General features: G+C 42.0%; 1 pseudogene; it reads right to left on the bottom strand.

The window, feature by feature from the left end:
* Window positions 1-1,430: 1,430 nt before the first annotated feature.
* Window positions 1,431-19,909, bottom strand: LOC120064753 (annotated as a pseudogene).
* Between the last annotated feature and the right edge of the window lie 7,402 nt (window positions 19,910-27,311).

Raw genomic sequence — 27,311 nt, 5'->3', positions numbered from 1 at the left:
GACACATGCAGCGTTTACCGTGAATGTAGTCTCCGCGACCGCGGGAACATTGCCTTTAATTGTCAACGGTGCTATAAAGCTGATACTCAGGGCTAGGAATTTAATGGAGCCGTAGATCCATTTCCAGATACATCCATGCCTAAACAAAACAAACCCACCCATGTGTCTGAATTTAAATCAGATTAGGTTTGATAATATCCCAAATAATGATATTCCACTGATATCGTGTCTTCATGGGTGGCCTCCATAAAGTTGAGCGCAGACTATTTGAAAGAAATGTACCTTTGACTCACTATGCAGTCGATACTATACTTCAAAAATGTAAATTCTTAAACTCTTACCATGTACCTAAGTTTGTCCTGTTGTTGCGTGCCTTTTTCTTTGTTTACTAAAATCATACTTTTTAATAAAACGTTAATCAAAAACAAGCACCGACTGTTTCCTCATTGATATTCAGTCGGCACATTCACATTCGAGTTGCCATCTTAGAGCAACAGCAACGAGGAAACAGTCAGTGGTTATATTTGATTGACGTTTTATTAAAAAAGTATGGATTTCAGCAAACAAAGGTGTGTATTTACTTGGCTACGTCATGGGTTGCCTACCTCAATAAATTACACTTACTTACATGTTATTCAGGTCAACATTTTAAAACGGATATTTCTATCAAATAAGCTGAAATGTACCTAGTCTGTCATATTTAGACAAAGCTTGCATAGTCACTTTTATTTCAGTTGATGATGTGGTGATTATGGTGGTGTCAAACTCACAAATGTAAAAAGAGGTCGACTGAAGTCACATCAATGGTGTATCTGTTTCACAACAGCAGCAGACATAGCTGATGTAAGGATGAGACACTGTTGTCATTGAATATACAGCTGGGTGATGCATGAGAATGAGTGTGCACAGTCTGTAAGTGTCATAAAAAAGTCCATTACATCAACATCAACTGATCTAGGCATGTTTGGATACAAGTTTTAGTGACCATAAGAGTCATCGTAAGGAACCTACCTACCTACCTACCTACAAGTCGTCAATGGAGTGGAGAGATGTGGTAATTTGAACTCATTCCCTCAACAGCACAATTGGGGTGTAAATCAATATCCTTGCTTACCTACTGTAGCTAAAAGAACCATGGATGATTCATTAATTGCATTTATATAACTGGCACTCAGACGTACCCCAACAACTTCTTATAACGCTGGGGTTTAACATGAAAAGGAAACTGGTTGTATAAATAGGCCGTCAACATTTTTCCACTTAACCCAAATGTCATGTGTCAATAAAAATACAGTAAAACTTAGGAAATGCTTCCCTATGAGACATACTCACTTTTGGACCTTCAACAACATAATATGTTAATCAAATAAATAATGTCAAAAGGTAATTTTTTCTGCCATTTCTAAAGTATATTGCTGTATAGGTGGTGCTTAACTTGGCCACTCATCCTCCTTTTCCTTTGCTGCTTTTTCTTCTAGTGGTTCCCGGATGTCTTCTGGGGTTTGGCCAAAGATCCCTGCTGTCTGTTTGAGGAGGAACACCCCTGCGTGTAGGCCACCTACATTGACCCAGACAGTGTGATGCTTCCGCCAGAGTTCTCCAATCCTCAAAATGGCATGAGGAAGACAGATACACCCCGTCACAAAACACTCATTGCACAAATCATTAACGCTAAAACACCACAGTATTGCTTTGAGAAAAGCCATCTGGCCAAGGGCCCATCTACACCAGAAACAGAGTAGACTCAGTCCATACTATACTCTCACAATAGAGGTTTGTTCACACAGATAATATTGTTGTGGATTAATGAAATTAATATGATCCAACTTCCTCAACTACTCATTTTTTGGAAACCCTGGAATTTTCCAGATGCCTTCCAGAACAGACAGGTTAGGACACGTCTGTCCACCCCACTCCACCACGAATTACACAGTCTTACTGTATGTGTGGTACATTACCTTTTGAAAGCATTTCTTATCCTGGGTCAGGATGACGGCCTTCCCTGAGCCTGGTCTGGACACCCGGGCCATCTCTCTTACACAGGGCGGATACAGGTCTCAGTTCTTCTTTCTGGAGCCCTTTCTATAAGAAAACCACACAACATACACATCAGCCATGTAAACAATATGAATACATTCAATTAATAAATTACTCCATTGAAGACTTGTTGGTAGGTTCTGTCTATGTTGAGTGTCCTAATTGAAACAGTACAGTGGTATCTACCTCTTCCCAAAGGGCATGTCAGTGATAATGATGCCCACTGAGCTGGTTCTCATGGGTAGATGACACAGGTCCCACTGCACCATGTCTATGGGCAGCCCTGGTGTACTGCAGAGGTGGGGAGTATATACAGTGAATTTGGAAAGTATTCAGACCCCTTGACTTTTTTCACATTTTGTTTGGTTACAGACTTATACTAAAATGGGTATAATTGTTTTTTTCCCTTCTTCAACCTACACACAATACCCCATAATGACAAAGCAAAAACCGTCTTTTAGACATTTTAGCAAATTAATAAAAAATGAAAAGCGTAAATATCACACTAACAGTTGAAGTCGGAAGTTTACATACACTTAGGTTGGAGTCATTAAAACTCATTTTTCAACCACTCCACAAATTTCTTGTTAACAAACTATAGTTTTGGCAAGTCGGTTAGGACATCTACTTTGTGCATGACAAGTAATTGTTCCAACAATTGTTTACAGACAGATTATTTCACATATAATTAATTCACTGTTCACAATTCCAGTGGGTTAGAAGTTTACATACACTAAGTTGACTGTGCCTTTAAACAGCTTGGAGAATTCCAGAAAATTATGTCATGGCTTTAGAAGCTTCTGATAGGCTAATTGACATAATTTGAGTCAATTGTAGGTGTACCTGTGGATGTATTTCAAGGCCTACCTTCAAACTCAGTGCCTCTTTGCTTGACATCATGGGAAAATCAAAAGAAATCAGCCAAGACCTCAGAAAAACAATTGTAGCTCTCCACAAGTTTGGTTGATCCTTGGGAGCAATTTCCAAACACCTGAAGGTACCGCGTTCATCTGTACAAACAATAGTACGCAAGTATAAACACCATGGGACTACGCAGCCGTCAAACCGCTCAGGAAGGAGACGCGTTCTGTGTCCTAGAGATTAACATAATTTGGTGCGAAATGTGCAAATCAATCCCAGAACACAGCAAAGAACCTTGTGAAGATGCTGGAGGAAACAGGTACAAAAGTATCTATATCCACAGTAAAAGTAGTCCTATATCGACATAACCTGAAAGGCCGCTCAGCAAGGAAGAAGCCACTGCTCCAAAACTGCCATAAAAAAGCCAGACTACGGTTTGCAACTGCACATGGGGACAAAGATCGTACTTTTTGGAGAAATGTCCTCTGGTCTGATGAAACTGTTTGGCCATAATGACCATCGTTATGTTTGGAGGAAAAGGGGGGAGGCTTGCAAGCCAAAGAACACCATCCCAACTGTGAAGCACGGGGGTGGCAGCATCATGTTGTGGGGGTGCTTTTCTGCAGGAGGGACTGGTGCACGTCACAAAATAGATGTCATCAAGTTGAAGGAAAATTATGTGGATATATTGAAGCAACATCTCAAGACATCAGTCAGGAAGTTAAAGCTTGGTCGCAAATGGGTCTTCCAAATGGGCAATGACCCCAAGCATACTTCCAAAGTTGTGGGAAAATGTTTTAAGGACAACAAAGTCAAGGTATTGGAGTGGCCATCACAAAGCCCTGACCTCAATCCTATAGAAAATTTGTGGGCAGAACTGAAAAAGCGTGTGCGAGCAAGGAGGCCTACAAACCTGACTCAGTTACACCAGCTCTGTCAGGAGGAATGGGCCAAAATTCACCCAACTTATTGTGGGAAGTTTGTGGAAGGCTAGCCGAAACGTTTGACCCAAGTTAAACAATTTAAAAGCGATGCTACCAAATACTAATTGAGTGTATGTAAACTTCTGACCCACTGGGAATGTGATGAAAGAAATAAACGCTGAAATAAATGACTCTACTATTATTCTGACATTTTACATTCTTCAAATAAAGTGGTAATCCTAACTGACCTAAGACAGGAAATCTTTACTTGAATTAAATGTCAGGAATTGTGAAAAACTTAGTTGAAATGTATTTTGGCTAAGGTGTATGTAAACATTACGTGACCATAACAATTTATTTTGATGGAAAATATTTATACTCAGAACTGTTATTTCTTCCCTCTTTGTAAAGTAATCAACTCAAGAGTTATGTGTCTCAAAGGATTATCTTAACAAGCATGTGACCATGGGGGTTTCTTTTGGCTAGGGCAGAGGAATTCAGTGGGTGCCAGTCCCAATTGAACAGGCTGCAATGTTATGTTATGTTTACATTGATATCAAACTTGGTCATATCCGCTTTCCACTTGAAGAAGTCTTGCATGGCTCCACCAAAGTCCCTGGCGGTCTTGTTGGAGAAGAAGCTGTGTTTTTCTCCTGCACGTCACACTGAACTTCAGCACCTTCACCCCTGGGCTCCTGCCCCTCCACCGCCTGCTGCTCACCCTGGGGGCTGTTCTTCAGGTCAGGAGACCCGGCCTCCCCTGCCCCCACACTCTGGCCTGCAGTAGGTGCCTCAAGCTCCAGCTTCTAAGTCTCTGTGGTGACAGTGTCAACGGCGTCCTTCTCCACAACGTCTTTGTTGGCTTTGCCTCGGTCTCTATCTCGCCCTCCTCTCCCCTTGGGACCGTCTATGGGGTCGTCTGTTCTTCTTCAGAGAGGTGTTCAGTTTCCAGACCTTCAATGCATTGGTCCATGGCAGCTTGGAGGCCAGCTTCTGCAAGTCCTCCAATGACTCATCCTGTTGGACAGAAAGGGTAGTGATTCTATCAAATACCTTAAGAGGGGGAGGCATGTTATAAAGTGTAGGGGACTGGTCTTTCATGCAACGTGAATGTTATAGTTGAAATGAAAGTGTAAGAATTCAGGTTCCTTATTGGCTGTGCTGTAATGAAGAGAGATATACCTTTGAGTCTTTAAACTGATAGTTGTCATACTCTTCAACCGCAACAAACAAGTTGTCCACAGACATCAGATTATGCACCTAGAAAGAGGAGGCACAGGTAAAAAAGCTAGGCTTTTGTGAATGTGTGCAAAATTAATCAAAGGTTTTATGACCACATCAAGCATTTAAAATGGGTTTAAATAACATTCTTATTTCATCCTAATCACAACACTCTTGTGATAGTCTACCAAAATAGTCCAAATAGTGCATTTTGGGTAGTGTAATTGGGTATTTTGTTTTAATAAATAATTAACCTAATTTCAACATTCTGTCATAAAGAGCACATGTTCAATTTAACAAAAAATAATAATAATCCAGCTCTAAATTAAGAAACATTACTAAAATTACTATAGTTGGTGCCAATTAAAGTAACAGGGTTGATGTAACAGGGTTGAAATTTCCACCATAAATTAGTCATACAGTGCCTTTTAGATTTAGTTTACAGCTGTGAGCATTTCTAGGTAAACTTGCCGATGACAAGCATACCCATAACATGATGCAGCCACCACCATGCTTGAAAATACAAAGAGTGTTACTTAGTGATGTGTTGTGTTTGCCCCAAACATAATGCTTTGTATTCAGGACATAAAGTTAATTTCTTTGCCACATTTTTTGCAGTTTTACTTTAGTGCCTTATTGCAAACAAGATGCATGTTTTGGAATATTTTTTATTCTGTACAGGCTTCCTTCTCACTTTGTCAATTACGTTAGTATTGTGGAGTAACTACAATGTTGTTGATCCATCCTCAGTTTTCACCTATCACAACCATTAAACTCTAACTGTTATAAAGTCACCATTGGCCTCATTGTGAAATCCCAGAGTGGTTTTCTTCCTCTCCGGCAAACTGAGTTAGGAAGGACGCCTGTATCTTTGTAGTGACTGGGTGTACTGATATACCATCCAAAGCGTGATTAATAACTTCACTAGGCTAAAAGGGATATTTAATGTCTGCTTTTTTATATACACTATTATTGCACACTGTGACTTCTTAAGCCATTTTCTACTCCTGAACTTATTTAGGCTTATTGTGGTATTTAGGTATTGTGAAAGTTGATCACAGAAAGAGTCTCTAGTCTCGAGTGCTACCTTAAAAAAGGAAGCTCCCTCCAAAGTTTCTCTTACTAGAGATTTGATAAAGTCACAATGGAGAAAAATAGTAATAACTATATTCAACTTGCACATCCACACGTAGACGTACGTAAGTGGTTTAAAAAGCATTAAGAGAAATGAATAGTATAATGATTAACTAGATTTGATAAAGTAACAATGTATGAAAGTATAATGGGTTACTAGAATTTAACCTGTTAGGTAGAGACTTAGTAGGGGACATCGATAGGGGACTGATCGACAGCGCCAGCCCAGGTATTGTGAAAGTTGATCACAGAAAGAGTCTCTAGTCTCGAGTGCTACCTTAAAAAAGGAAGCTCCCTCCAAAGTTTCTCTTTCCTTCTGAATTGGCAGATGTTTTTTATAAATTCAGCACATTACATGTTAATCTTAAAATAATATACATTTAATATGTTTCAATATAAGGTCACATGACGAACAGAGGGATTGAGCATTGGGACTGATATTAAATTAGAGGCCACCATTTGGTGTTTGGGTAAGAGATACGTTTCCTGTGGAACAATAGATAGCAGCCAGTACTAACTGAACTCAAACAGGCTGTAAGGGACACAGTGGGGAAATTTGGGACAGAGGTATTGTCACGTTCTGACCTTTATTTCCTTTGTTGTGTCTTTATTTAGTATGGTCAGGGCGTGAGTTGGGGTGGGCAGTCTAGTTTTGTATTTCTATGTTTTTCCTATTTCTGTGTTTGGCCTGATATGGTTCTCAATCAGAGGCAAGTGTTTTGTGTTGTCTCTGATTGGGAACCATATTTAGGTAGCCTGTTTTGTGTTGGGTTTTGTGGGTGGTTGTCTTCAGTCTTTGTGTGTCTGCACCAGATAGAACTGTTTCGGTTTTCACGTTTGTTGTTTTGTAATTTGTAGTGTTCAGTTTTTTATTATTCATTTAAACATGATGAACACTAATCACGCTGCGCTTTGGTCCTCTCCTTCTTCCACAGAAGAAAACCGTTACAGGTATGAATAAGACATATTTTTGACAATATCCAATTATTATTCAATTTAATAGTTTTATACTTTTATAGTTATAGTTTGGGTAGCACAAATTATTTAAGTAAGAAGGTAACGTCACAGGTTTCATATTTTGACTACTTTATGTCCTAGGGACAGTTAGTACAGAACTGCATGTCAATGCAACAGGTCAAAAAAGATTACAATTACAAGTGAGGGGACCTGGGATTGTTTCCTTTAGAAGGTGCCTATTCCGCTTTACGGGAAACCGTATCATCTGTTGTGTCTGAAGTTTAATTCTGTATACACATGGTTTTACCAAGACTTCAAATCAAATCAATTTTTTTTTGTCACATGCGCCGAATACAACAACCGTACCTGGGGAGGCAGGTAGCCCAGTGGTTAGAGTGTTGGGCCAGTAACCGTAAGGTTGCTAGATCGAATCCCCAAGCTGACACGGTAAAAATCGGTCGTTCTGCCCCTGAACAAGGCAGTTAACCCACTGTTCCTAGGCCGTCATTGTAAATAAGAATTTGTTCTTAACTGACTTTCCTAGTTAAATAAAGGTTAAATAAAAGAACATAAAACACAATTGGACAACCAGCTCAACTGATTTGACTATTAGATGTTCAATGTTTCTTTTGACAAAGTTATTAAAAAAAACTTTAAACAGGTTAAACACGTAACAGGGTTGACCTTAACATGAAATAAATAAGAATCTACAGAAATGACTTTGTCTAAGCAACAAAGTAGCTAGGGCTGAATGCACTCATGACTCAATTCTATGTGCACCAAAATTACTATGTGTTTCTCTAAAGTGCTTTGTGAAAGCAAACCACTAAGATTGTATTTGATAACTTAGCTAGTCATGCTGGCAATAGAATACGTTTTCAAATGATGATTGCGATTTCTAATGGACCGTTATCAGATTGTGTAAATAACAACAGTAATGTGTGTTCCAAAGAAACAAAAAACTGCAAGTGTGCTCGCTTCAGTTCCTGAAAAGCACAGCTAGGGGAGTTAAAGGAAACGTTCACCCATTTTGAATGTTATATTGTTTTTGTGCATCTCTGAGTGACGTTCTATCAATTCTCTGGTTCATTTCATGTTTTCACGTGTTTCTGAGTTATTGGAATTCAAGCAGGTGGAAATCTGGCTTGGATATGACGTAGCACCGTGATAAAGTCTCACCACACTGGAAGTTAATAGGAATAAGACTTTTAGATCTCGAAAACGTCTATCATACATGTCAAATTTCAACACTGGCATATGTCATAACTTCAGAGGATGTCTTCTCTCGAATGAGCCATCGATCAAATTTTCATAATATTCCTACCTCAAGAAAATGTGTAATTTAATGGAGGGTCTAGCAATTTTTCCTATATGTCTGCCTCTTTGGTCCTTGAAAAAGAGAGTTCCTTGCCCCAGAATCACCCAGAATGCACCGCGCGGCCCACGTAGCATGGGAAACATTTACCATCTCCTCAAAAGTATATTTGCCGCTGCGAATGTCAGACTCCACTCTGTGAGGCATATCGATCTGCAGGTTGAACATGGTGAGATTGTAGACTCCAAAATTGATAGTGCAGTTTGTTTAGGAGATTTTACAGCCAACTAGCTGCTGGATATTGTCTTATTGGTATTATTGTGTGTAGCTACGTTTGCTAACTACCTAACTAGCTAGTGTCGTGGAAATTCTACACATGGGACACTAAGTCAATCTTAAATTAATAATTGTTTATTAACAGCAAGCTGGAGAGGTCTGTGATGGAAATGTTATCTTGTGAAGAGACAGCCTTGAAAATGATGTTAATCTCGTTTTAGTGTCATAAATAATCCTTGGTTTCTACCTGTGCTTGGTAAAGATATGAGGGTGGGGGACGACATGATCCCCTCCTTAGGACTATCTAATAATATGTTCTATAGAGATAGGAGACGGTTCCATACACATGACAGAACCAACCCTATGAACTATTGAACTATGCCTATGTAACGTGTCTGTAACCAGTATATAAGAGATGTAACGGGACTGCTCAGAGAGCTCCTGATCGACATGTGTACTTGGAGCATTGAGTTGGTTGGGACCTCTCCAGCACACTGATAATAAACAATGATTAATTTAAGATTGACTTCGAGTGTCCCATGTGTAGAATTTCCCCAACAATTTGGCATCAACGAACAGGATGATGCGAGGAAAACCGGTGGCACATTTTATGACCGGTGGCACATAAAATGAAACGTGAGGGAAATTCCAATCTGACCAAAAGAACAGACCCTTACTGTGAGCTACCCATGAGGAGACACAACATTCACAAACAATTGGATGTCTTCTGATTTCAGCAAGTCAATTTAAATGAATTTGTATAAAAAATAACAAAATCAATAAAACTAAACATAAAAATGGAGGAGGGTACCACTAGTCCTAAGTCAAGTAAGAGCACGAAGCGAATGTGGATGTGAGTTGTGTGAATGTGAAAAGTATTAAGCTGATTGAAATTGGGATGATAACAGGATTTAAATTTGGCTATTAAGCTGATTGAAATTTGGATAATAGGTACTGAGTGAATGTATGAAAGTGTGTGTGTTATTCTATATGTATGCGGCAAGACTATAGAGTCTATAGAGACCATAGCATTTATGACTATATAAACTATTGATACTATGGATGCTCAGGGACTATAGATGGTGTAGGGAATATGATGCTATAGGGACCATAGATACTATGGATGCTATAGGGACTGTGATGCTATAGGGACTACGGATGCTCAGACTATAGCTACTGTAGAGACTATGATTAACTTTAGACTTTATTGGAACCTTGGCAGTGATACATATGACGTAAGAAGGCTAGAGCTAGTCTTATAGAAAAGACTAGAGCAAGTAACGGTACCATGGAAAGTCCCGCAGACAGCTGTCTGTAGGCATTTACAAGGGATGTGTCTATGTGGCCTGCAGCCACTAGTAATAGCACGTGGTGTTATTATATATGTTTGTGAAAGATATATATGGTGCAGAGATGCACATAGGGTAATAAGGGAGATTACTGAGTGTGTATGGGAATAGTGAATTTGGATGTGAGAGTTGTGTGATTGTGAAAAGGATGTGTTAAGCTGATAGAAATGTGGATTTTAAGCTGATTGAAATCTGGATAATAAGAGATTTAGAACAATCAGATATATTATTACTATTAAGTACTGAGTAAATGAGAGCTGTCAGGGTACATGCTCCGGTGTGAAAGAGGTAATATGGGAGATTACTGAGTGTGTGTCTGAATGGATACCTCAACCAGTTCTATGAGCTGAGTTTTTCAATCTATGATGTTATCTACGGTTATTATATATGTTTAGGAAGTAGCGGCAAGCTAGTCTTAGGAGAAGGCTAGAGTGAAGGCAGGAGGCCCCACTGACAATTGTCTGTAGGGATTTATAAGAGAAGTGTCTACGTGGTCAGAGAACCACTGGAACTGTTGAAGATACATATGGTGAATACCTCAGAAGTGTCTACATATGTCTGCAGTTACTACTCACATGTGTAACGATAGTCCACATGGTCTGAAATCCACTGATAATAAAAATAGTTATTGTAGGCATTTAGAGTTGTTGATGCACATGAGTGGTGTGGATGTCTGTAGGCATTCATGATCTGTAACGTTATGTAGGGGATCTGTGTATGTGAGAGATATGAAAGGAGAAAGTATTATTCCCAAATATGCTGTTAAATAGAACAACTAGTGTAAATATCTAAACCCCTGTATGAATAGAACTTGTTCTCAACTGGCCTACCTGGTTAAATAAAAGTGAAAAAAAGTCTAAAGGAGGAATTGGTGAAGTATACTCGGTTACTAGAGATTTGATAAAGTCACAATGGAGAAAAATAGTAATAACTATATTCAACTTGCACATCCACACGTAGACGTACGTAAGTGGTTTAAAAAGCATTAAGAGAAATGAATAGTATAATGATTAACTAGATTTGATAAAGTAACAATGTATGAAAGTATAATGGGTTACTAGAATTTAACCTGTTAGGTAGAGACTTAGTAGGGGACATCGATAGGGGACTGATCGACAGCGCCAGCCCAGGTATTGTGAAAGTTGATCACAGAAAGTCTCTAGTCTCGAGTGCTACCTTAAAAAAGGAAGCTCCCTCCAAAGTTTCTCTTTCCTTCTGAATTGGCAGATGTTTTTTATAAATTCAGCACATTACATGTTAATCTTAAAATAATATACATTTAATATGTTTCAATATAAGGTCACATGACGAACAGAGGGATTGAGCATTGGGACTGATATTAAATTAGAGGCCACCATTTGGTGTTTGGGTAAGAGATACGTTTCCTGTGGAACAATAGATAGCAGCCAGTACTAACTGAACTCAAACAGGCTGTAAGGGACACAGTGGGGAAATTTGGGACAGAGGTATTGTCACGTTCTGACCTTTATTTCCTTTGTTGTGTCTTTATTTAGTATGGTCAGGGCGTGAGTTGGGGTGGGCAGTCTAGTTTTGTATTTCTATGTTTTTCCTATTTCTGTGTTTGGCCTGATATGGTTCTCAATCAGAGGCAAGTGTTTTGTGTTGTCTCTGATTGGGAACCATATTTAGGTAGCCTGTTTTGTGTTGGGTTTTGTGGGTGGTTGTCTTCAGTCTTTGTGTGTCTGCACCAGATAGAACTGTTTCGGTTTTCACGTTTGTTGTTTTGTAATTTGTAGTGTTCAGTTTTTTATTATTCATTTAAACATGATGAACACTAATCACGCTGCGCTTTGGTCCTCTCCTTCTTCCACAGAAGAAAACCGTTACAGGTATGAATAAGACATATTTTTGACAATATCCAATTATTATTCAATTTAATAGTTTTATACTTTTATAGTTATAGTTTGGGTAGCACAAATTATTTAAGTAAGAAGGTAACGTCACAGGTTTCATATTTTGACTACTTTATGTCCTAGGGACAGTTAGTACAGAACTGCATGTCAATGCAACAGGTCAAAAAAGATTACAATTACAAGTGAGGGGACCTGGGATTGTTTCCTTTAGAAGGTGCCTATTCCGCTTTACGGGAAACCGTATCATCTGTTGTGTCTGAAGTTTAATTCTGTATACACATGGTTTTACCAAGACTTCAAATCAAATCAATTTTTTTTTGTCACATGCGCCGAATACAACAACCGTACCGTGAAATGCTTACTTACAAGCCCTTAACCAACAGTGCAGTTAAAAAAAAGAGTTATAAATAAAGTAAAAATAAAAAGTTACAGTAGAATTACATAACAATAACGAGGCTATATACAGTGGGATTTCTTATAAGCGTCCGAATTAGTCTCCCACTCCTTGAAAGCAGCAGCTCTAGCCTTTAGCTCGGTGCGGATGTTGCCTATAATCCATGGCTTCTGATTGGGATATGTACGTACGGTCACTGTGTGGACGACCTCCTCAATGCACTTATTGATGAAGCTGGTGACTGAGGTGGTATACTCCTCAATGCCATTGGATGAATCACAGAACATATTCCAGTCTGTGCTAGCAAAACAGTCCTGTAGCGTTGGACCACTTCCGTATTGAGTGAGTCACTGGTACTTCCTGCTTTTGTTTTTGCTTGTAAGCAGGAATCAGGAGGATGGAGTTATGGTCAGATTTGCCAAATGGAGGGCGAGGGAGAGCTTTGTATGGGTCTCTGTGTGTGGAGTAAAGGTGGTCTCGAATTTTTTGCCCTCTGGTTGCACGTGACATGCTGGTCAAAATGAGGTCAAACGGATTAAATTTGCCTGCATTAAAGTCCCCGGCCACTAGGAGTGCCGCTTCTGGATGAGCATTTTCTTGTTTGCTTATGGCCTTATACAGATCGTTGAGTGCGGTTAGTGCCAGCATCGGTTTGTGGTGGTATATAGATGGTTACGAATAATATAGATGAGAAGTCTCTTGGTAGATAGTGTGGTCCACACCTTATCATGAGGTACTCTACCTCAGGCGAGCAATACCTCAAGACTTCTTTAACATTAGACATCGCGCACAAGCAGTTATTGACAAATAGACACACACCCCTGCCCCTTGTCTCATCAGATGTAGCTACTCTGTCCTAGCGATGCACAGAAAAACCAGCCAGTTCTATATTATCCGTGTCGTCAATCAGCCACGACTCGGTGAATCATAAGATATTACAGTTTTTAATGTCCCGTTGGTAGGTAGATCATCGAGTTTGTTTTCCAGTGATTGCACTTTGGCCAATAGAACCGATGGTAATGGCGATTTACTCACTCGCCTACGAATCCTAACAAGGCATGCTGACCTTCTCCCTCGGTATCTCTCCCTTTTCTTCATGCGAATGACGGGGATTTGGACCTGTTCTCCGGAAAGCAGTATATCCTTCACATCGGACTCATGAAAGAAAAAATATCTGTCCAGTTTGAGGTGAGTAATGGCTGTTCTGATGTCCAGAAGCTCTTTTCGGTCCTAAGAGACGGTAGCAGCAACTTTATGTACATAATAAGTTACAAACAATGATAAAAAAACAGCAGCCATCCCTTCCAGCGCCATTAATTGAGTAAACTCAATTAAGCTTAAGAATTTTTAGGACTGATTAAGACATTTATTTTCTTTCTTCCAGGACTTATGGAATGTCCTCTACCAAGTTTCTTTGACATGTTTACCAATGATTCTGTATCTCTCCCTTTGAAAGGCTTCCTGAGGCAGGTGCCTTAGGAGAGCAGTCATTGAGGCGGTGCACTAAACAGTATAAAGGTACCCGAATCCAGTTGTTAAGGGAGCTCCCAAATTAAGTAAGGCCTGGCCATTTTGTTTGCTTTTACATGTTATGAAACTTTGTTAGTGGTGTTAATACTGATTTATTGTGTGGGGTCTTTTTCTTTTGATTTAAGTGTGGATTTCACAGGTTATAAAGGATGCACCTTAAAGGGCACACAAATGAATATTTTCTGAAGTATCTATTGTCTATTGAGTTTTGGTTGAACACATGTAAATTCTCTTGATAACATTTTTATTGAAAAACCCAAATGTAAATCTTATACACAAAATGTTTGAAATATCTTTAAATAATGTCTGAGGTACAGGTAAAGAAACACTCACTTAACCGGTTTGGCTAGAGGGCAGCATTTTCACGTTTGGATGAAAAGCGTGCCCAGAGTAAACTGCCTGCTACTCAGTCCCAATTGCTAATATATGCATGTTATTAGTAGATTTGGATAGAAAACACTCTGAAGTTTCTAAAACTGTTTGAATGATGTCTGTGAGTATAACAGAACTCATATGGGAAAATCCAACCAGGAAGTGGGAAATCTGAGGTTTGTAGTTTTTCAACTCTTGGCCTATCGAATACACCGTGTCTATGGGGTCATATTGCACTTCCTAAGGCTTCTACTAGATGTCAACAGTCTTTAGAACCTTGTTTGATGCTTCTACTGTGAAGTGGGGGCGTATGAGAGGGGATTGAGTAAGGTCTCTCCCAGAGTGCCATGAGCTGACCATGCGCGTTCACGTGAGAGTTAGCTTGAGTTCCATTGCATTTCTGAAGACAAAGGAATTCTCCGGTTGGAACATTATTGAAGATTTATGTTAAAAACATCCTAAAGATTGATTCTATACTTCGTTTGACATGTTTCTATGGACTGTAAGGGAACTTTTTGACTTTTCGTCTGCTCCTAGTGATCGCGCGTCATGAATTTGGAATACTGGGCTAAACGTGCAAACAAAAAGGAGGTATTTGGACATGAAGATGAACTTTATCGAACAAATCAAACATTTATTGTGGAACTGGGATTCCTGGGAGTGCATTCTGATGAAGATCATCAAAGGTAAGTGAATATTTATAATGCTATTTCTGACTTCTGTTGACTCCAACATGGCGCATATCTGTTTGGCTTGATTTGTTGTCTGAGCGCCGTACTCAGATTATTGCATGGTTTGCTTTTTAAAGTTTTTTTTAAATCTGACACAGCGGTTGCATTAAGGAGAAGTATATCTTTAATTCTGTGAATAACACTTGTATTTTTTATCAATGTTTATTATGAGTATTTCTGTAAATTGATGTGGCTCTGTGCAAATTCACGGGATGTTTTGGAGGCAAAGCCAAATGTAAACTGAGGTTTTTGGATATAAATATCAACTTAATCGAACAAAACATACATGTATTGTGTAACATGTTGTCCCGGGAGTGTCATCTGATGAAGAATATCAAAGGTTAGTGATTCATTTTATCTCTATTTCTGCTTTTTTGTGACTCCTCTCTTTGGTTGGAAAATCGCTGTATGCTTTCTGTGACTAGTTGCTGACCTAACATAATGATATGTTCTGCTTTCGCTGAAAAGCCTTTTTGAAATCGGACACTGTGGTTGGATTAACGAGAATTGTATCTTTAAAATGGTGTCTAATATTTGTATGTTTGAGATATTTGAATTATGAGATTTCTGTTGATTGAATTTGGCGCCCTGCAATTTCATTGGCTGTTGGCGAGGGGTAGCTCTCCATTTTCTTTCTCTCTTTTATTGAATAGGTTACGGTCCGGTTGAAATATTATCGATTACGTTTGTTAAAAACAACCTGAGGCTTGATTATAAAAAACATTTGACATGTTTCTACGAACATTACGGATACTTTTTGGAATTTTCGTTGAACGGAACGAGGCTTTGGTTTTCTGAACACAACGCGCAACCCAAAATGGCGTTTTTTTGTTATTAAAGTAATATTTATCGAACAAAAATAACATTTATTGTGTAACTGGGAGTCTCGTGAGTGCAAACATCCGAAGATTATCAAAGGTAAGCGATTAATTTTATTGCTTTTCTGACTTTCGTGACCATGCTAATTTGGGGCTAGCTGTTCTAGCATTGATTGATACACTCACAAAAGCTTGGATTGCTTTCGCTGCAAAGCATATTTTCAAAATCTGACATGATAGGTGGATTAACAAGCTAAGCTGTGTTTTGGTATATTTCACTTGTGATTGCATGATTATAAATATTTTTAGTAATATTTTGCGCCCTGCAATTCAGCGGTTGTTTAGGAAAGTGATCCCGCTAACGGGATCCGTAGCGCAGAGAAGTTAAATGGGGTTGAATGACCTCTGTCCTGACTTTCTGGTGAGGCCTGATCACCCTCACTAGAAAGACTAGAGACATTGGGTGAGATTTAAATGGGATATGTAAACACTAATAATTAGGAAGTAGTTTATAATTGATCAACAGTCTTGTGTGATTTAGAACACGAGAAGGAAAGAGAGTGCTGCCCCTGAATGAGGGACACCTGTCTCTAGTCTATTTTACTATTACCTTACGGGATACAATTAAGTTAAGATGGAGTCATCAAGGGTTGTAATTCTAATTTTATTAGTTATTTTGATAACAGGCAGTGAAGTTTTCCCCACCTCTATTTTTATATGAAGAAGTGCATTGCTGTTGTTGTGTTGTTTGTTTTTCTCTTGCTTCAATACAAATCTCACCAGATTCAGATTCTTCTGAATGGTCTGGATTTCTCCCTAAGGATTAGCCCTCTGACTCCCTGACCCTGTTACTCTGCGGTGAGATCGCCAAGAGGGAGTATAAGCTACTTTGGAGAAAAAAATGGTTTCAACTGTGTGTTGTTATTCTCTTTGACATTTGTCTTAGACATTTGTATTAAGAATATTGGCAGTAGTAATGTCATACAGTGAAACATTTGTCATACAGTGAATTGTCTGGATTTCCTGAAACAGAAATGCCCTAAACTAAACTGTTGTTCTGGTCTGTCTTCTCTCGAGGTTATGGCGAAGGTGACCACAGATGGTATCTAGATGCATGGAAGGGATAATTTGTCTGAGAACTGTGTGAACCTCACCCCTCTAACCGGCTGAAGTAATGGCGACAATGGCGTTCACTATGGTCCTTCACCACTTCTACCGTGGGACCGGAGTCCAAGCCAGCAACCTGTACACAGGATCCAGTCGAAACTACCAACTGCCTTCTCTCTCATGCCTTTTCTCTCTGGAGTGCGCCATGAGTGCACGTGGTATGAGCATGGAGAGAGATCCCGTCCAAACTTCTCTCATGCTGCTGGTGTACTGGTAGGAAAATGGACAAGACTTAATGGACTGTAAAGGACAGTGGCTGCTCAGGTGAGAGAAATTAGGACATTATCAAGGGCCATCCACTTTTAACATGTGCCATTGGGAGGACGAACTGAAACGCCAGAAGAATGAGTGCTGGGAGGGAAGGGGGTGGTCAGCCATGCCCGTAATTAATTTAGACTTATCCAAAATTGTTTATTTGGGGTATCAGGTTGATTGTGGAGGTCCGCACACTGCGAAAGTTATAGTACTTTAGACTAGAAATGCATTGAAATACCGATCGGTCATTAACACGCCAATCCATAAATAAAATTGTGTAATGAAGCATATGTGTAACTGTATGAAGTGAAGGTCTTAACTTCTTTCAGCTAGGGGGCAGAATTTTTATGTTTGGAAAAATAACGTTCCGAAGGTAAACAGACTATTTCTCAGGTCCAGATGCTAGAATATGCATATAATTGACAGATTACGATAGAAAACACTCTAAAGTTTCCAAAACTGTCAAAATATTGTCTGTGAGTATAACAGAACTGATTTTGCAGGCAAAAACCTGAAGAAATCCAACCCGGAAGTGCCTTTTATTTGGAAAAATCCCTGTTCCGTTGCCTGCCCCTCCTCCATTTAAAGGGGTATCAACCAGATTCATTTTCCAATGGCTTCCTCAGGCTGTGACCAGGCTTTAGACATAGTTTCAAGCTTTTATTTTGAAAAATGAGCGAGATTTTTCAAAACGCGTCAGGTGTCCTTTGATTAGTTCCTGCGCGCGAGAGATGTAGCTCGACATTTTCCTTCTCTGTAGTATTGAATAGGTTACCGTCCGGTTGAAATATTATCGATTATGTATGTTAAAAACAACCTGAGGATTGATTATAAAAAACATTTGACATGTTTCTACGAACATTACGGATACTTTTTGGAATTTTCGTCTGCCTTTCAGGACCGGAACGAGCCTGTGGTTTTCTGAACATAACACGCAAACCAAATGGCATTTTTTGGTTATAAAACTCATCTTTATCGAACAAAAATAACATTTATTGTGTAACTGGGAGTCTCATGAGTGCAAACATCCGAAGATTATCAAAGGTAAGCGATTAATTTTATTGCTTTTCTGACTTTCGTGACCAAGCTAATTTGAGGCTAGCTGTTCTTACTGTTTTGTCTAGTGATTGATAAACTCACAAACGCTTGGATTGCTTTCGCTGTAAAGCATATTTTCAAAATCTGACACGATAGGTGGATTAACAACAAACTAAGCTGTGTTTTGGTATATTTCACTTGTGATTTCATGATTATAAATATTTTTTGTATTTTGTTTTGAATTTGGCGCTCTGCAATTCAGCGGTTGTTTACGAAAATGATCCCGCTAAAGGGATTCGTGCGGCAAGAAGTTAAGCCATGGTTTTGCAAGTTAGATTGTACCACCAAGAATGAAGGGTTTGAAAGTGTCTGTGGTTTTATGCGTTGATTTTGTTTACTTATTACTTTGATTGTAGATTTTAACTTTAGTATTATGATGTCACGACTTCCGCCGAAGTCGGTCCCTCTCCTTGTTCGGGCGGTGTTCGGCGTCACCGGCCTTCTAGCCATCACTGATCCATTTTTCATTTTCCATTGGTTTTGTCTTGTCATCCTTCACACCTGGTTCCAATCCCATCAATTACATGTTGTGTATTTAACCCTCTGTTTCCCCTCATGTCCTTGTAGGAGATTGTTTGTTTGAATGTGATGTGCATGTATTATGTTGGTGTGCGACGGGTTTTGTACCCACTTTTGTTATTTTGTAAATTTAGTTTTTTTGAGTTTTATCAGCATTTATTAAACAACTCCGTTTTTACCAAGTTCGTTCTTCTGCGCCTGACTTCCCTGACTTCCCTGCCACCAACACGCACCCATTACAGAATCTCCGACCACCTATGGAGTCAGCAGGAGAAGGTACCCCGGCCATGGAGGTGGAGGAGCGCGTCCAGGAGCATGCGGTTATACTTCACCATCTGGGCGCCGCCATGGATCGCGTTGTCCAGACAATGGACCGCTGGGAGAGACAGAGAGTTCTTCCAGCGCCTCCACCAGCACAACCGGGGTCTCTCCTGAGCGCCCCTTTCCCGCCTGAGCCCAGTGGGATCCGTCTCTCCTTGCCACAGGAGTACGACAGGAGTGCTGCCAACTGCCAGGGGTTCCTCCTTCAACTTAACCTTTATCTGGCCACGGTCCACCCAGCTCCATCGGACCATGAGAGGGTGTCCGACCTCGTCTCGTGCCTCACCCGGAGAACCCTGGAGTGGGCCAATGCCGTGTGGAGAGAGGGAGATGCGGCGTTGGACCATTTTGAGGAGTTCACCTGCCGTTTCCGGGCAGTCTTTGACCACCTGCCCGAGGGCAGAGCAGCGGGTGAGTGCCTCTACCATCTGAGGCAGGAGACGAGGAGCGCCCAGGAGTTTGCCCTGGAGTTTAGAACCCTGGCTGCCGGCGCGGGATGGAACAACAGTGCCCTGATCGACCACTACCGCTGCAGTCTGCGCGAGGACGTCCGTCAGGAGCTGGCCTGCAGAGACACCACCCTCACTTTCGACCAGCTGGTGGACCTGTCCATCCGGCTGGGCAACCTGCTGGCTACTCGTGGACGTCCAGATCGGGGTCTGGTGGTTCCATTCTCCCGCACCACCTCTCCGATACCCATGGAGCTGGGAGGGGCGGTGCGCAGGGAGACCAGAGGGCGTTTCCGCTCGGGCACCATCTGTGGCCGCAGAGGTCACACTGCTGGTCGGTGCCGGGTTGGTTCCTCTGGGAATCGAGGCAGCAGGCAGGGCGCTCTGGCATCACCCGAGGTGAGCTGGCACCATTCTCACCCAGAGTCCTCTGTTGCACATATGTTTGTGTCTGTCACTTTTCCTGAGTTTCCCCCGCATTCCCAGCATAAGGCGCTTGTAGATTCAGGCGCGGCTGGGAATTTAATTGATAGAGCATTAGCTCATAGTTTAGGGACCCCCATTGTTCCCGTGGATGTGCCCTTCCCCGTTCACGCATTAGATAGTCGACCATTAAGGTCAGGGTTAATTAGGGAGGTCACCGCTCCTTTGGGCATGGTGACGCAGGGGGGTCACACAGAGAAAATTTGTCTTTTCCTTATTGACTCCTGCGTTTCCCGTGGTGCTGGGCCTACCCTGGTTAGCTTGTCATAACTCCACTATTTCTTGGCCACAGAGGAGTCTCACGGGGTGGTCGTGAGAGTGCTCAGGTAGGTGTTTAGGGGTTTCCGTTGGTGCTACTACGGTGGAAACCAGGTTTTCCAAACCAGGTTTTCACCGTGCGCATTCCCCCTGAATATGCCGATTTGGCTCTCGCCTTCGAAGGCGACTCAATTACCACCTCATTGACGGGGCGATTGTGCGATAGATCTCCTGGTAGACGCTGCACTTCCCAGGAGTCACGTGTATCCCCTCTCACAGGCGGAGACGGAGGCTATGGAAACATATGTCTCCGAATCCCTGCATCAGGAGTACATTCGGTCCTCCACTTCACCCGTCTCCTAGAGTTTATTTTTTGTGAAGAAGAAGGAGGGTGGTCTGCGTCCGTGTATTGACTACCGGGATCTAAATCAGATCACGGTGAGGTATAGTTACCCGCTACCACTCATAGCCACAGCGATAGAGTCAATGCACGGGGCATGCCTCTTCACCAAACTAGATCTCAGGAGCACTTACAATCTGGTGCGTATCCGAGGAGGAGACGAGTGGAAGACGGCTTTCAGTACCAGCTCTGGGCACTATGAGTACCTCGTCATGCCGTACGGGTTGATGAATGCGCCATCAGTCTTCCAAGCTTTTGTAGACAAGATTTTCAGGGACCTGCACAGGCAGGGTGTAGTGGTATATATTGATGACATTTTGATGTACTCCCCTACACACGCCGAGCATGTGTCCCTGGTGCGCAAAGTTTTTGGTCGCCTGTTGGAGCATGACCTGTACGTCAAGGCTGAGAAATGCCTGTTCTTCCAACAGTCCGTCTCCTTCCTAGGGTATCGCATTTCCACGTCAGGGGTGGAGATGGAGAGTGACCGCATTGCAGCCGTGCGTAATTGGCCGACTCCCACCACGGTAAAGGAGGTGCAGCGATTCTTAGGGTTTGCCAACTACTACCGGAGGTTTATCCTGGGTTTTAGTCAGGTAGTGGCTCCCATTACTTCACTGCTGAAGGGGGGCCCGGTGCGCTTGCAGTGGACAGCTGAGGCGGACAGGGCTTTCAGTCACCTGAGGGCTTTGTTTACCTCGGCTCCCGTGCTGGCACACCTGGTTCCAATCCCATCAATTACATGTTGTGTATTTAACCCTCTGTTTCCCCTCATGTCCTTGTCGGAGATTGTTTGTTTGTATGTGATGTGCATGTATTATGTTGGTGTGCGACGGGTTTTGTACCCACTTTTGTTATTTTGTACATTTTGGTTTTTGGAGTTTTATCAGCATGTATTAAACAACTCCGTTTTTACCAAGTTCGTTCTCCTGCGCCTGACTTCCCTGCCACCAACACGCACCCATTACATATGAATGAAATTAGATTCACTCCTGTTAAGTGTAACCTTTATTATGATTTATGACAATGATGTATTTTGATACAGAAGCTAAAATCTAATGCTTACCTTAACATTTTATGATTATTATCACACAAGTGATAAGCAGATGGAATGTGATATCTTGTGAAGAGACAGCCTTGAAAATGTTCATATTGTCTTAGTGGCATAACCAATCCTTGGTTCCTGCCTGTGCTTGGTAAAGACATGAGGGGGGAGACATGACACCCTCCTTATGACCATCTGGCAGAATGACCAGGATATGTTCTAAGATAGAAGACGGTGCCAGACAAATGCCGGAACCAACCCTATGAACCATGCCTATGTAACGTGTCTGTAACCAGTATATAAGAGATCTAACGGGACTGCCCCGAGAGAGCTCCTGATCGACATGTGTACTTGGTGCATTGAGTTGGTTGGAACCTCTTAGTAACATTTTATTAATTTGGTTATTCCAGAAACTATCAAATGAGTAAGTAAACAAAATCAACACATAAAACCAGACACTTTCAAACCCTTCATTCTGGTTTGTACAATCCAACTTGTAAAACCATTGCAGTAGAATGTTTTAACTTAAGACCTTCGCTTCATACAGTTACACATATGCTTCATTACAGAATTTAATTTATGGATACTGGCAATGACATTTCAGCATGTTAATGACAGATTAGTATCTCAATGCATTTGTGTAAATAACAATACATTTTGTAGAGTGCAGACCTCCAAATGTCAAAGAGAGTAACAACACACTGCTGAAACCTTTTTTTGCAAATTGGCTTGTACTCCCCTATCACATTGGCGACCTCACTGCAGACCTCACTGCACTTACAGGGGTCAGGGAGTTGATGGCTAATTCATCCAGCAGACCCAATCTGGTAAGATTTGTATTGAAGCAAGACAACAACAAAAAACAAAACAACAGCAATACACTTCTTCATATAAACCACCTTATCCTTTACCCAATCAAGCTCTCTGTAAGGTTACCTGCTTTGGACCACATGGCAGTCTCATCACTGTCTGTTACTGCAATGTTGTTACTTTCATCACTGTCTCATCACTGCAATGCTCTACTTTCCGGCTACCCGGATAAAGCACTAAATAAACTTCAGTTAGTGCTAAATACGGCTGCTAGAATCCTGACTAGAACCAAAAATGTGTATCATATTACTCCAGTGCTAGCCTCCCTACACTGGCTTCCTGTTAAGGCAAGGGCTGATTTCAAGGTTTTACTGCTAACCTACAAAGCATTACATGGGCTTGCTCCTACCTATCTTTCTGATTTTGTCCTGCCGTACATACCTACACGTACGCTACGGTCACAAGACGCAGGCCTCCTAATTGTCCCTAGAATTTCTAAGCAAACAGCTGGAGGCAGGGCTTTCTCCTATAGAGCTCCATTTTTATGGAATGGTCTGCCTACCCATGTGAGAGACGCAGACTCGGTCTCAACTTTTAAGTCTTTACTGAAGACTCATCTCTTCAGTGGGTCATATGATTGAGTGTGGTCTGGCCCAGGAGTGTGAAGGTGAACGGAAAGGCTCTGGAGCAACAAACCGCGCTTGTTGTCTCTGCCTGGCCGGTTCCCCTCTCTCCACTGGGATTCTCTGCCTCTAACCCTATTACAGGGGCTGAGTCACTGGCTTACTGGTGCTCTTTCATGCCGTCCCGAGGAGGGGTGCGTCACTTGAGTGGGTTGAGTCACTGACGTGATCTTCCTGTCTGGGTTGGCGCCCCCCCCTTGGGTTGTGCCGTGGCGGAGATCTTTGTGGGCTATACTCGGCCTTGTCTCAGGATGGTAAGTTGGTGGTTGAAGCTTTCCCTCTAGTGGTGTGGGGGCTGTGCTTTGGCAAAGTGGGTGGGGTTATATCCTTCCTGTTTGGCCCTGTCCGGGGGTATCATCGGATGGGGCCACAGTGTCTCCTGACCCCTCCTGTCTCAGCCTCCAGTATTTATGCTGCAGTAGTTTATGTGTCGGGGGGCTAGGCTCAGTTTGTTATATCTGGAGTACTTCTCCTGTCTTATCCGGTGTCCTGTGTGACCTGGCATGATGACTCCTACCTGGCATGATGACTCCTTGCTGTCCCCAGTCCACCTGGCCGTGCTGCTGCTCCAGTTTCAACTGTTCTGCCTGCGGCTATGGAACCCTGGCCTGTTCACCGGACGTGCTACCTGTCCCAGACCTGCTGTTTTCAACTCTCTAGAGACTGCAGGAGCAGTAGAGATACTCTTAATGATCGGCTATGAAAAGCCAACTGACATTTACTCCTGAGGTGCTAACTTGCTGCACCCTCGACAACTACTGTGATTAATATTATTTGACCATGCTGGTAATTTATGAACATTTGAACATCTTGGCCATGTTCTGTTATAATATCCACCCGGCACAGCCAGAAGAGGACTGGCCACCCCTCATAGCCTGGTTCCTCTCTAGGTTTCTTCCTAGGTTTTGGCCTTTCTAGGGAGTTTTTCCTAGCCACCGTGCTTCTACACCTGCATTGCTTGCTGTTTGGGGTTTTAGGCTTGGTTTCTGTACAGCACTTTGAGATATCAGCTGATGTAAGAAGGGCTATATAAATACATTTGATTTGATTTGTTTTGATTTGTTAGCAATCCACAAACCCAACAATCTGATACATTCTGTAGAACAGAGACATTACTAGCTATTAGTAAGAAAGTGTTTGACCCCGGGAAACTGTCGGGTTCACCTAGGGGTCATGAAAAGGGTTGTACCAAAATGTTTGATGTATTAGAATAATTGATTATTCTTATATTGTATTAATAGAAGGGGAGGGGTTATAAGACCCCTCCCTCCTTACATTAATAGGGTCCTAGACTACAGATTAACAATAAATATACATTATGAGGTTTTAATATTGTTCCACAGTTGTTTTCTAATTCTCTCTCTCTGCCTCATTGAAAAGAGGCCCCTCTGAGTAATGTGTGACTGTGAAGAAGGAGCTCTGCAGGGGAGTGGAGGAGATAAGACTTGTCAAACATTCCACAATAAATCAACTTTGGGGAGTGGACGTTTACTGCTAAGTTTTAGATAACACTAAAAGCCATTGTTTATATAACTTGGTAGGCAGGGTTTTGGTCTCAGGAGTAAAAAGGTAATGACGTAGGTAGTGACATCACCAGGCTAGACTGAGGGTGTAACAAAACAACTTGAGACTTTTTGTTTGATGCAGAACTTACTCGGAAACATGCGTGCTATGTTACTGATTGTCAACTTCTGTCTGCAATTGCATTAATAGGTTTTTGAATGATTTAATTTAATGAAATAAATTGTCATAATGCTAATTTCACCAATGACCCAATGACGATTGACAAGGACGAAAGGAACGAACCCGAACAAAACCTTTAATCCATTTAGAATAACTGTCACCCATTACCAACATAAACATAAAAAACGAAACGTCCTCTCACTGTCAACTGCATTTATTTTCAGCAAACTTAACATGTGTAAATATTTGTATGGACATAACAAGATTCAACAACAGACAAACTGAACAAGTTCCACAAACATGAACAGAAATCGAATAATGTGTCCCTGAACAAAGGGGGGGTCAAAATCAAAAGTAACAGTCAGTATCTGGTGTGGCCACCAGCTGCATTAAGTACTGCAGTGCATCTCCTCCTCATGGACTGCACCAGATTTGCAAGTTATTGCTGTGACATGTTACCCCACTCTTCCACCAAGGCACCTGCAAGTTCCTGGACATTTCTGAGGGGAATGGCTCTAGCCCTTACCCTCCAATCCAACAGGTCCGAGACGTGCTCAATGGGATTGAGATCCGGGCTCTTCGCTGGCCATGGCAGAACACTGACATTCCTGTCTTGCAGGAAATCACGCACAGAACGAGCAGTATGGCTGGTGGCATTGTCATGCTGGAGGATCATGTCAGGATGAGCCTGCAGGAAGGGTACCACATGAGGGAGGGGGATGTCTTCCCTGTAACGCACAGCGTTGAGATTGCCTGCAATGACAACAAGCTCAGTCCGATGATACTGTGACACACCGCCCCTGACCACGACGGACCCTCCACCTCGATCCCGTTTCAGAGTACAAGCCTCTGTGTAACGCTCATTCCTTCGACAATAAACACGAATCTGACCATCACCCCTGGTGAGACAAAACCGCAACTCGTCAGTGAAGAGCACTTTTTGCCAGTCCTGTCGGTCCAACGATGGTGGGTTTGTGCCCATAGGTGACATTGTTGCCGGTGATGTCTGGTGAGGACTTGCCTTACAACAGGCCTACAACAGGCCTCAGTCCAGCCTCTCTCAGCCTATTGCGGACAGTCTGAGCACTGATAGAGGGATTGTGCGTTCCTGGTGTAACTCGGTGTTATGTTCTCCAGTTTCTGTGTTGTGGTTTGTATGTGTGTGTTTCAGGAAAATGGCTTCCTGGAATCCCCCAAGCAGCTAATTGGTCGACTCCATGGCAAATTGGAGCTGACCCCGCCCTCTCGTCAGAGGACGCAGCTGTCTTCAATTACCAACTCTTTCTCCAGCTATATAAGCCAGTGTTCTGTTGCTCAGAAGAGAGATGATTGCTGAGAGAATAGCACTGAGGGTGAAGGCCTGTGTTGTTTGTGTCTTAGAAAGAGCTTATTGTTTTAGCCTGTATTGGTCGTTGTTCAGAGAGAGTTTCTTTGATAGTTTGTGTTGGTTGTTGCTTAAATAGTTTGTGTGTAGTATTTTGTAGCCGGTCCTGCAAAGGTATGTGTATGACAAAAGGACTGTGTTTGTGATTAGGAATTATTCTGTTTGTTCTCAGGGGGGAAGGGGAAGGCACCTAGGGAGTGTTAGGCAAGAGGCCTGCGGGCATACATAACCCGTAGTAGTTTACTGTCTATGCACACTTGGTAAGACCTGGGTGGACCACCCCCTGTATTTTGGTTAGTGCACCAGGGGGTGCTAGTTAGGTAAGTAGTGGGTAGCCAGGTAAGGTAGAAGAGGGGGCTTTGACATTAACTTTCTTTGCTTTGGTTCCGTTCAGCCCCTTTTCCCAACATTACCGTGTGATGGAATAAATTCCTAGTAAACGGTAAATTCTCTGCCTTTGTCATCCTTACTCGCACCTACAGTCCCATACCTTTTTCACTCCACGGGGAGTTGCGTTGTAGCAGGGTGTTGCGTTCCTTCTTCCTAGAGGCGTTCGTAACACTCGGCCAGTTGTTGCCATCCTGTAGGTGTGATGTTCGGAGATACCGATCCTGTGCAGGTGTTACACGTGGTCTGCCACTGCGAGGACGATCAGCTGTCCGTCCTGTAGCGATGTCTTAGGCGTCTCACAGTACGGACATTGCAATTTATTGCCCTGGCCACATCTGCAGTCCTCATGCCTCCTTGTGCTATTGGGATGAGCAGGGACCCTAGGCATCTTTCTTTTGGTGTTTTTCAGAGTCAGTAGAAAGGCCTCTTTAGTGTCCTAAATTGCCTACCGTCTGTAAGCTGTTAGTGTCTTAACTTCTTATGGGCAGGTGGGACGGTAGCATCCCACCTGGCCAACATCCGGTGAAATTGCAGAGTGTGAAATTCAAACAACAGTATTATAAATATTTTACTT

This window comes from Salvelinus namaycush, chromosome 20, assembly GCF_016432855.1.
Source record: "Salvelinus namaycush isolate Seneca chromosome 20, SaNama_1.0, whole genome shotgun sequence".
Taxonomy (NCBI): Eukaryota; Metazoa; Chordata; class Actinopteri; order Salmoniformes; family Salmonidae; genus Salvelinus; species Salvelinus namaycush.
This window is presented reverse-complemented; position numbering and strand designations above follow the sequence as displayed.